The sequence below is a fragment of the Rhincodon typus genome, chromosome 2 (assembly GCF_021869965.1).
Source record: "Rhincodon typus isolate 14 chromosome 2, sRhiTyp1.1, whole genome shotgun sequence".
Classification (NCBI taxonomy): Eukaryota; Metazoa; Chordata; class Chondrichthyes; order Orectolobiformes; family Rhincodontidae; genus Rhincodon; species Rhincodon typus.
In genome coordinates this window covers 127,687,088-127,698,730 of record NC_063333.1, presented here as the reverse complement: position 1 = coordinate 127,698,730, position 11,643 = coordinate 127,687,088, and the positions used below count along the sequence as shown (strand labels likewise).

Below are 11,643 nucleotides of genomic sequence, written 5' to 3'. Positions count from 1 at the left end.
TTTTACTGTAATTTCCCAACTGTAGAATCTCATCCTGACTGAGCTATATCCTTTCTCATGGACATTAGCTCATTCCCAGTCAAATGCATTCATCCTCAAATCCAATTTTGCTTTATCTATTTTCAACCTGAACTTAAGGTACAGTCATTATTTGCTAAATGTTTTCCTACATTCAGGTAATTGTTCTGAAGAAGGGTCACTTGTCTTGAAATGTTAATTCTGTTTTCTCTGCACAGATGCTGTCAGACCTGCTGAGTTTCTCTACTAATTTGTTTTTCTCTGTTTCAGATCTCCAGCATCTGCAGTCCTTTGACTTATTCAGGCGTACAATGTCTGACTCATTACCAAGAACAGATCTGGTAACAGCATTCTTTCTTGTTGGGTATATTCAAAACAGAGTGGCCAACCCTTGAGGACTGTCCTGGACTCTCCAGAAATGGAAGATTAATTTCTGTGATTATGCATCAACGAAACCAAGCTAAAAATCATGGAAGCATTAAGCAAAGTTGCAGTTTTTCATTTTCTTGGGACAATTTCATTTATTGGCGATAACACAATTGGAGCTTCATTAATAAAGGAACAAAAACAAAGTTGCTGGAAAAGCTCAGCAGGTCTGACAGCATCTGTGGAGGAGAAAACAGAGTTAACGTTTTGGGTCTGGTGACCCTTCCTCAGAATGTTCCGAAACGTTAACTCTGTTTTCTCCTCCACAGATGCTGCCAGAGCTGCTGAGCTTTTCCAGCAACTTTGTTTTTGTTCCTGATTTACAGCATCCGCAGTTCTTTTGGTCTTCATTAATAAAGACCATTTTCATTAACAATCAAGACTAATCTTATTGGAGGAGAGTATTTTTTAAAATCAGCATGGGGGTACGAGCAAATGGTGGGAGTGTAGGGGACGATTCTGTGACACAATGTAACAAAACCTCTAGAAATATAGACAACCAGAGGCGGTAATCCTAAAGGAACAGTTGAGTCAATTTGAAGATCCCCTCTCCATTTTAATTCAAACATTTGTCGGGTAAGCTTCCCTATGTTAGTTATGAATAGATTATTTATCCCTCAGAGCAGTGATTTCTACCTCACTACCAGTACCTGTTTCTTGCACAGCTCATTGTTTCTTCCATTTCCATGCCCTTTCACCCCAGTGCTCCTTGCCTCTACACTAGCACAGTGCTAAAGAATACTATTAGACTTATAGAGGTTTACACTATGGAAACAGGCCCCTTGGCCCAACTTGCCCAGGCCAACCAGTTTTCACAATTAAACTCGTCCCGTTTGCCTGCGATTGGCCCATATCTCTCCGTACTTATCCCATCCATGTACCTGTCCAAACATTTCTTAAATGATGAAATTGTACTCAACTCCATCACTACCTATGGCAACCTGTTCCAGAACATTCACCACCCTGTGTGAAAAAAATTGCCCCTCCGGACCCTTTTGTATCTCTCCCCCCAAACTTGTGCCCTCTATTATGAGCAGCTTCACATTAAGAGTATCTTGACACAACTGTTGAGTTTCTTTTTAAATTTATTTAGATATACCTTCTAATGACATAATCATCTGAATATTTGGAGGATACCATTAATGAATAAGCTATTGGAAACACACATTGTCACTATAGGTATGTATTCTGGAAGATAAAGTTTGCATATAGATAGTGGTTCTTAAAACACACAAAGACCAACTCTGAAAATCAAATGCCTCAACAAAAACACTTATGCTGGCTGAACTGATTTACCACAAACAAACTTGAGAACAACAAAACTGGGTAGTGGGCAATTTGTTATGTAGCATGCTGTCACATGAATTGTGGCTGAACTAATTGAGTACTATAAATAGCAGCTATTGGCCTAAATGTAATTAACTTCTCATGATTCCATCCTTCAATTAATTCTGTCCTTTAATAAAACTAACAATTAAGAAAACTGCTCACTATATAAAGTTCTGTTGTAGTTTGTGAAAGACAGCTAATCAATTGATAGCTTATATTGCAATGTTACAATTGCACTTGCTAAGCTAAAAGTTGTAAAACCAATTACCTGTAACTGTACATTGGCAAACAGTTAGCCTTTAGGCAAGTCTGAATCTTCCATTTAAATCTGTCAGTGTTTAAAATCACAGCGTTTCCCTTTTGGAATGCTTGTAAATCTTCTCATCCCAATGTTCTATCTTCTGGTTTACAGAATTTAATCCATTCCATAAAAGAAGATCAGAAATATATTTCTGTGTGAATTGTTCCACAGTCCTAAATATTATTTCCAACTTCCAATAAGTCCTTCAGCTCAAACTCCAATACAGGGATAGATTAACTGTAGATTAACTTTTGTTTATGTGTTCATAGGATGTGGGCATCATTTATTAGGCCATTTTTCAGCATTGTCCATCCTGACTGCCCTGGACCAACCTCTTTGAACTGCAACAATCCATGAGGTGAAAGATGTAGGTACACCCACACTGCTGTTAGGGAGGAAATTCCAGGACTTTGACCCAACAACTCTGAAGGAATGAAGATGGAATTCCAAGTCATGATTGTGTGTGACTTGGAGGGGAATCTTGCAGGTGGTGATGCTCTTATGTATCTGCTGCCTTTGTCCTCCTGGTGGAAGAGATTGCACTTTGGAAGGTGCTGTTTAAGGACCCTTTATGAGTTTCTGCAGCTCATCCTGTAGCTGGTAGAGTGCTGTGTGTTGGTGGCGGAGGGACTGAATGTTGAAGGTGTTAGATGGAATGTTAATCAAGTGGCAAGCTCGCATCTCCCACATTGCTACCACAGCAATTGGGTTGAGCAATTGTTACAAATCTGACCAGATCACTCATGACTTCCAGGCCCACCAGTGTGTGCCACAATGATAAGATTAAATCCAGCTTGTTAATTCTGTTCTTTTGTTTACAGATGCTACTAGGCCTGCTCAGTATTTCAACCATTTTCTGTTTTTATTTACACTACATCCTCTCGTTGGCTCTCCATAGACATTGACCAATCTGCTGATAATTTTGAACACTTCCATTTTATTTCAAATTGCCACCATCCAAGGCATTTTGCTTTTGTACTGATATTAAATAAGTATATTAAAGTTGGTAGATCAAACTGCAGAAAATGCAAATGCAACAAAATGTTAAAATGCTGCGTTCTTCTAATCTCCAGCAATATGAGGAGAAAATTTCAAAATTCTCAGCCCAAACAATTAAACTGTGGGATTGTGAATTTTGATTACCTACAACAATTAGATTCTGTGGCCTTAAAGTGGTCAACCACCTTGAAAACAGTCTACTTCAGTGGAATAATGAACAAAAATATTATATAAAGCATAATTTTCTAATCAGTTTTACTGCATGAAAGGTCACAGGAACACACTGGCTCAATTGAACACTGGAAATGCATTGATATAAGGATGAGCCAAAGTATTTTGTTTTGCTCATTCAAAGGATGTGGGCATTGCTGGCCAGATCATCATATAATACCCATCCCTAGATGCCATTAAGAAGGTGGTGGTGAGCTGCCTTCTTGAACTGCTGCAGTTTCTTTGGTGCAGGGAAACCCACTGTTCTGTTATGGAGGAAATTCCAGGATTTTGACCCAGGGACATCGAAGGAACAATGATTTATTTCCAAGTCAGTTTAGTGATTGTCTTGGAGGGAAACGTGCAGATGGTGGTGTTCCCATATACTTGCTTCCCGTGTTTTTCTAGATGGAAATGGTTGTGTGTTTGGAAGGTGCTGCCTTAGGGGCCTTGATGAATTTCCACAATGCATTTAATAGGTTGCACACACTGCAGCTATTGTTGGTCAGCAGTGGAGGGAATGAATGTTTGTGATGCCAATTAAGCAGGCTACTTTTTCCCACCTCTTCCTCCGTTACATTGATGACTGTATCGGTGCCGCCTCGTGCTCCCACGAGGAGCTCGAACAGTTCATACACTTCACTAACACCTTCCACCCCAACCTTAAATTTACCTGGACCATCTCTAACACCTCTCTCCCCTTCCTGGACCTCTCTGTCTCCATATCGGGCAACCACCTCGAAACCGATATTCATTTCAAGCCCACCGACTCCCACAGCTACCTAGAATACTCCTCCTCCCACCCACCTTCCTGCAAAAATGCTATCCCCTATTCCCAATTCCTTCGCCTCCGCCGCATCTGCTCCCAGGATGAGGCATTCCACTCCCGTACATCTCAGTTGTCCTCGTTTTTCAAGGACCGTAACTTCCCCTCCTCGGTGGTCGAGAACGCCCTCAACCGTGTCTCCCACATCTCCCGCACCTCATCCCTCACACCCCGTCCACGCAATAAAAACCAAAAAAGAATCCCCCTCGTCCTCACGTACCACCCCACCAACCTCCGGATCCAACGCATCATCCTCCGACACTTCCGCCATCTGCAATCCGACCCCACCACCAAAGACATCTTTCCCTCCCCACCTTTATCTGCTTTCCGGAGGGACAACTCTCTCCGTGACTCCCTTGTCCGCTCCACACTCCCCTCCAGCTCCACCACACCCGGCACTTTTCCCTGCAACCGCAGGAAGTGCTACACCTGCCCCCATACCTCCTCCCTCACCCCCATCCCAGGCCCCAAGAAGACTTTCCACATCAAGCAGATGTTCACCTGCACATCTGCCAATGTGGTATACTGCATCCGCTGTACCCGGTGTGGCTTCCTCTACATCGGGGAAACCAAGCGGAGACTCGGGGACCGCTTTGCAGAACACCTACGCTCGGTTCGCAACAAACAACTGCACCTCCCAGTCGCGAACCATTTCAACTCCCCCTCCCATTCCTCAGTCGACATGTCCATCCTGGGCCTCCTGCAGTGCCACAACGATGCCACCCGAAGGTTGCAGGAACAGCAACTCATATTCCGCTTGGGAACCCTGCAGCCCAATGGTATCAATGTGGATTTCACAAGTTTCAAAATCTCCCCTCCCCCCACCGCATCCCAAAACCAGTCCAACTCGTCCCTGCCTCCCTAACCTGTTCTTCCTCCCACCTATCCCCTCCTCCCACCTCAAGCCGCACCTCCATCTCCTACCGACCAACCTCATCCCGCCCCCTTGACCTGTCCGTCCTCCCTGGACTGACCTATCCCCTTCCTAACTCCCTACCTACACTCACCTTTCCTGGCCCCATCCCCGCCTCTTCGACCTGTTTGTTTCCTCTCCACCTATCCTCTCCTCTATCCCTCTTCTATCCGCCTCCCACTCTCTCCCTATTTATTTCAAAACCCCCTTCCCCTCCCCCTTTTCTGATGAAGGGTCGAGGCCCGAAACGTCAGCCTCTCTGCTCCTATGATGCTGCTTGGCCTGCTGTGTTCATCCAGCCCTGCACCTTGTTGTCTCATATAACGGTGACTGTGTTTCCATTCAGTAAGATGTATGTGTGTATGAATGCCACGAGTACTCAATAAAATTCAAATGGACTTTGAAAAAATTCATTATGACAAGTTTAGCACCATTATTTTTAACAGATACATCATAGATTTCAAAATCTCTGCTTCAAAGTTATATTCTGATGGAGATAATTCCCTCAGATAAAGTTTCAAAATTGTATAGGAAAGATTATTAATATACTGGAAAAGGTTCAAAGTAGACAGGAAAGCATGATTCCTTGATTTAAGAAACAAAATCATAAAATGCTGGAACAACTCAACAGGTCAAGCAACATCTACTGAGAGCACAGTTAACATTTCGGATCCAGTAACCCAAAAATTTTGAAGAGTGGTCACTGGACCCGAAATGTTAACTCTGCCTTCTCACCACAGATACTGCCTGACCTGCTGAGTTTTTCAACAGTTTATGATTTTGTTTCTGATTTCCAGCATCCGCAATTCTTTGGCTTTTTCCTTGATTTAACACTTTGCATTACTGGAAGAAAAAACAAAACTGAACATTTCTTTAAAACAAGATCAAGAGGTGTCAGGTTAAGCAGCTTGTGTAGATGATGATAAACTAATGTAGGCTTTTTGAAGAGTTCAAAACTACAGGATATAATGAAATTTGCAGGCAAGACTGGAGAAGGATACAACATCACATTATGTATCGTCTATTGTGACATAAACATTAGACATATGGCAATAGAACTGTGCCATTTAATGCTTTCGGAAAAGAAAAACAGTTCCTTGATTCCATGGCATGTTAATATTTTCTCTCTGTAGTACAAAATCTAAGAAATGCACTTTGTCCATTTTGATCTTACCTACACTGGCGGAAAACTAAATCCAATCATTGTCAATAATATAATATTCCAGGAATTGTGGTCTCTGAATGCAGCAAAGTGATACAAAAGTGATAAAACCACCACAATACAGTGTCAATGGATTCTGGGCTTAAATGTGCCTGGGTGTTATTTATTTATTTCACAAATGGAGTTCCCTCCAAAGATGTTAGAGTGAAAGTGGGTCATTGTTGCTTGAGAATCAGCATAACGAACAGATCATTGTAACAATGTGTAATATAAAAATCACCAATGAAGCTTACTTCCCTATTATTTATCCATAAGTTTTTATTTCTTTTCTTTTCAAATACTTAACTCTCTTTAAAATGGTGCTATAGTGTCTGCTGCAGCAATTACTTCTGGTAAAGTACTGTGTCTGAATAATGCAGTGTAAAATGTTTTCCTTCCTACTTCTTCCTTTGTGTGAGAATCACAAGTTGAACTCTCATTCTTACTGACTCACCAACCAATAAAAACAACCTTTTATATTTACCCTTGGAAAATCTTATTTTGAAGATCTTGACCAGATCCCCCTTCAACTGCCCTGTGAATGAGAGTGACTGTTGTTATCATCCAGTTCTCTAACTCATTCCGGTTTGCGAACATTGTTAGAAAATTATAGGTTATTGCGTGAACTTACTCCTTTCCATCCTCATGTGGTTTTTTGCTATATATACTATTTGACCCCAGTGAATTTCCTACCTTCAATCCCACAGGCCTTGTAGGTCATTTCCTTTTGAAGTTTTCCTTCAATATTGGGTGCTCTGCTGGTGCTTTTTTTTTTAGCAAAGACTAAAGTGGAATACTTAGTAAATATCTTTGCATTTCTTATTTTATTGTGTACAAGATTTCTTTGTTACTAAGCGATCTTCCCCCTTTAACTTAATATTGACCACCAGCTTGTTTTTATCTTCCTAATATTTTTTCTTCCCTTAATACTAATGTATCTTATACTATTCTTCTGCATCATATTTCCCCTATCATTACGTCATAAGTCTCTTAACGTTTTACTGTAATTTCCCAACTGTAGAATCTCATCCTGACTGAGCTATATCCTTTCTCATGGACATTAGCTCATTCCCAGTCAAATGCATTCATCCTCAAATCCAATTTTGCTTTATCTATTTTCAACCTGAACTTAAGGTACAGTCATTATTTGCTAAATGTTTTCCTACATTCAGGTAATTGTTCTGAAGAAGGGTCACTTGTCTTGAAATGTTAATTCTGTTTTCTCTGCACAGATGCTGTCAGACCTGCTGAGTTTCTCTACTAATTTGTTTTTCTCTGTTTCAGATCTCCAGCATCTGCAGTCCTTTGACTTATTCAGGCGTACAATGTCTGACTCATTACCAAGAACAGATCTGGTAACAGCATTCTTTCTTGTTGGGTATATTCAAAACAGAGTGGCCAACCCTTGAGGACTGTCCTGGACTCTCCAGAAATGGAAGATTAATTTCTGTGATTATGCATCAACGAAACCAAGCTAAAAATCATGGAAGCATTAAGCAAAGTTGCAGTTTTTCATTTTCTTGGGACAATTTCATTTATTGGCGATAACACAATTGGAGCTTCATTAATAAAGGAACAAAAACAAAGTTGCTGGAAAAGCTCAGCAGGTCTGACAGCATCTGTGGAGGAGAAAACAGAGTTAACGTTTTGGGTCTGGTGACCCTTCCTCAGAATGTTCCGAAACGTTAACTCTGTTTTCTCCTCCACAGATGCTGCCAGAGCTGCTGAGCTTTTCCAGCAACTTTGTTTTTGTTCCTGATTTACAGCATCCGCAGTTCTTTTGGTCTTCATTAATAAAGACCATTTTCATTAACAATCAAGACTAATCTTATTGGAGGAGAGTATTTTTTAAAATCAGCATGGGGGTACGAGCAAATGGTGGGAGTGTAGGGGACGATTCTGTGACACAATGTAACAAAACCTCTAGAAATATAGACAACCAGAGGCGGTAATCCTAAAGGAACAGTTGAGTCAATTTGAAGATCCCCTCTCCATTTTAATTCAAACATTTGTCGGGTAAGCTTCCCTATGTTAGTTATGAATAGATTATTTATCCCTCAGAGCAGTGATTTCTACCTCACTACCAGTACCTGTTTCTTGCACAGCTCATTGTTTCTTCCATTTCCATGCCCTTTCACCCCAGTGCTCCTTGCCTCTACACTAGCACAGTGCTAAAGAATACTATTAGACTTATAGAGGTTTACACTATGGAAACAGGCCCCTTGGCCCAACTTGCCCAGGCCAACCAGTTTTCACAATTAAACTCGTCCCGTTTGCCTGCGATTGGCCCATATCTCTCCGTACTTATCCCATCCATGTACCTGTCCAAACATTTCTTAAATGATGAAATTGTACTCAACTCCATCACTACCTATGGCAACCTGTTCCAGAACATTCACCACCCTGTGTGAAAAAAATTGCCCCTCCGGACCCTTTTGTATCTCTCCCCCCAAACTTGTGCCCTCTATTATGAGCAGCTTCACATTAAGAGTATCTTGACACAACTGTTGAGTTTCTTTTTAAATTTATTTAGATATACCTTCTAATGACATAATCATCTGAATATTTGGAGGATACCATTAATGAATAAGCTATTGGAAACACACATTGTCACTATAGGTATGTATTCTGGAAGATAAAGTTTGCATATAGATAGTGGTTCTTAAAACACACAAAGACCAACTCTGAAAATCAAATGCCTCAACAAAAACACTTATGCTGGCTGAACTGATTTACCACAAACAAACTTGAGAACAACAAAACTGGGTAGTGGGCAATTTGTTATGTAGCATGCTGTCACATGAATTGTGGCTGAACTAATTGAGTACTATAAATAGCAGCTATTGGCCTAAATGTAATTAACTTCTCATGATTCCATCCTTCAATTAATTCTGTCCTTTAATAAAACTAACAATTAAGAAAACTGCTCACTATATAAAGTTCTGTTGTAGTTTGTGAAAGACAGCTAATCAATTGATAGCTTATATTGCAATGTTACAATTGCACTTGCTAAGCTAAAAGTTGTAAAACCAATTACCTGTAACTGTACATTGGCAAACAGTTAGCCTTTAGGCAAGTCTGAATCTTCCATTTAAATCTGTCAGTGTTTAAAATCACAGCGTTTCCCTTTTGGAATGCTTGTAAATCTTCTCATCCCAATGTTCTATCTTCTGGTTTACAGAATTTAATCCATTCCATAAAAGAAGATCAGAAATATATTTCTGTGTGAATTGTTCCACAGTCCTAAATATTATTTCCAACTTCCAATAAGTCCTTCAGCTCAAACTCCAATACAGGGATAGATTAACTGTAGATTAACTTTTGTTTATGTGTTCATAGGATGTGGGCATCATTTATTAGGCCATTTTTCAGCATTGTCCATCCTGACTGCCCTGGACCAACCTCTTTGAACTGCAACAATCCATGAGGTGAAAGATGTAGGTACACCCACACTGCTGTTAGGGAGGAAATTCCAGGACTTTGACCCAACAACTCTGAAGGAATGAAGATGGAATTCCAAGTCATGATTGTGTGTGACTTGGAGGGGAATCTTGCAGGTGGTGATGCTCTTATGTATCTGCTGCCTTTGTCCTCCTGGTGGAAGAGATTGCACTTTGGAAGGTGCTGTTTAAGGACCCTTTATGAGTTTCTGCAGCTCATCCTGTAGCTGGTAGAGTGCTGTGTGTTGGTGGCGGAGGGACTGAATGTTGAAGGTGTTAGATGGAATGTTAATCAAGTGGCAAGCTCGCATCTCCCACATTGCTACCACAGCAATTGGGTTGAGCAATTGTTACAAATCTGACCAGATCACTCATGACTTCCAGGCCCACCAGTGTGTGCCACAATGATAAGATTAAATCCAGCTTGTTAATTCTGTTCTTTTGTTTACAGATGCTACTAGGCCTGCTCAGTATTTCAACCATTTTCTGTTTTTATTTACACTACATCCTCTCGTTGGCTCTCCATAGACATTGACCAATCTGCTGATAATTTTGAACACTTCCATTTTATTTCAAATTGCCACCATCCAAGGCATTTTGCTTTTGTACTGATATTAAATAAGTATATTAAAGTTGGTAGATCAAACTGCAGAAAATGCAAATGCAACAAAATGTTAAAATGCTGCGTTCTTCTAATCTCCAGCAATATGAGGAGAAAATTTCAAAATTCTCAGCCCAAACAATTAAACTGTGGGATTGTGAATTTTGATTACCTACAACAATTAGATTCTGTGGCCTTAAAGTGGTCAACCACCTTGAAAACAGTCTACTTCAGTGGAATAATGAACAAAAATATTATATAAAGCATAATTTTCTAATCAGTTTTACTGCATGAAAGGTCACAGGAACACACTGGCTCAATTGAACACTGGAAATGCATTGATATAAGGATGAGCCAAAGTATTTTGTTTTGCTCATTCAAAGGATGTGGGCATTGCTGGCCAGATCATCATATAATACCCATCCCTAGATGCCATTAAGAAGGTGGTGGTGAGCTGCCTTCTTGAACTGCTGCAGTTTCTTTGGTGCAGGGAAACCCACTGTTCTGTTATGGAGGAAATTCCAGGATTTTGACCCAGGGACATCGAAGGAACAATGATTTATTTCCAAGTCAGTTTAGTGATTGTCTTGGAGGGAAACGTGCAGATGGTGGTGTTCCCATATACTTGCTTCCCGTGTTTTTCTAGATGGAAATGGTTGTGTGTTTGGAAGGTGCTGCCTTAGGGGCCTTGATGAATTTCCACAATGCATTTAATAGGTTGCACACACTGCAGCTATTGTTGGTCAGCAGTGGAGGGAATGAATGTTTGTGATGCCAATTAAGCAGGCTACTTTTTCCCACCTCTTCCTCCGTTACATTGATGACTGTATCGGTGCCGCCTCGTGCTCCCACGAGGAGCTCGAACAGTTCATACACTTCACTAACACCTTCCACCCCAACCTTAAATTTACCTGGACCATCTCTAACACCTCTCTCCCCTTCCTGGACCTCTCTGTCTCCATATCGGGCAACCACCTCGAAACCGATATTCATTTCAAGCCCACCGACTCCCACAGCTACCTAGAATACTCCTCCTCCCACCCACCTTCCTGCAAAAATGCTATCCCCTATTCCCAATTCCTTCGCCTCCGCCGCATCTGCTCCCAGGATGAGGCATTCCACTCCCGTACATCTCAGTTGTCCTCGTTTTTCAAGGACCGTAACTTCCCCTCCTCGGTGGTCGAGAACGCCCTCAACCGTGTCTCCCACATCTCCCGCACCTCATCCCTCACACCCCGTCCACGCAATAAAAACCAAAAAAGAATCCCCCTCGTCCTCACGTACCACCCCACCAACCTCCGGATCCAACGCATCATCCTCCGACACTTCCGCCATCTGCAATCCGACCCCACCACCAAAGACATCTTTCCCTCCCCACC

At 41.3% G+C, this 11,643-nt stretch overlaps 1 protein-coding gene across 1 annotated transcript in view; it reads left to right on the top strand.

The window, feature by feature from the left end:
• marchf6 (membrane-associated ring finger (C3HC4) 6) overlaps window positions 1-11,643 on the top strand; it is a 93,474-nt gene that overhangs the window by 20,006 nt on the left and 61,825 nt on the right. The window lies entirely within an intron of this gene.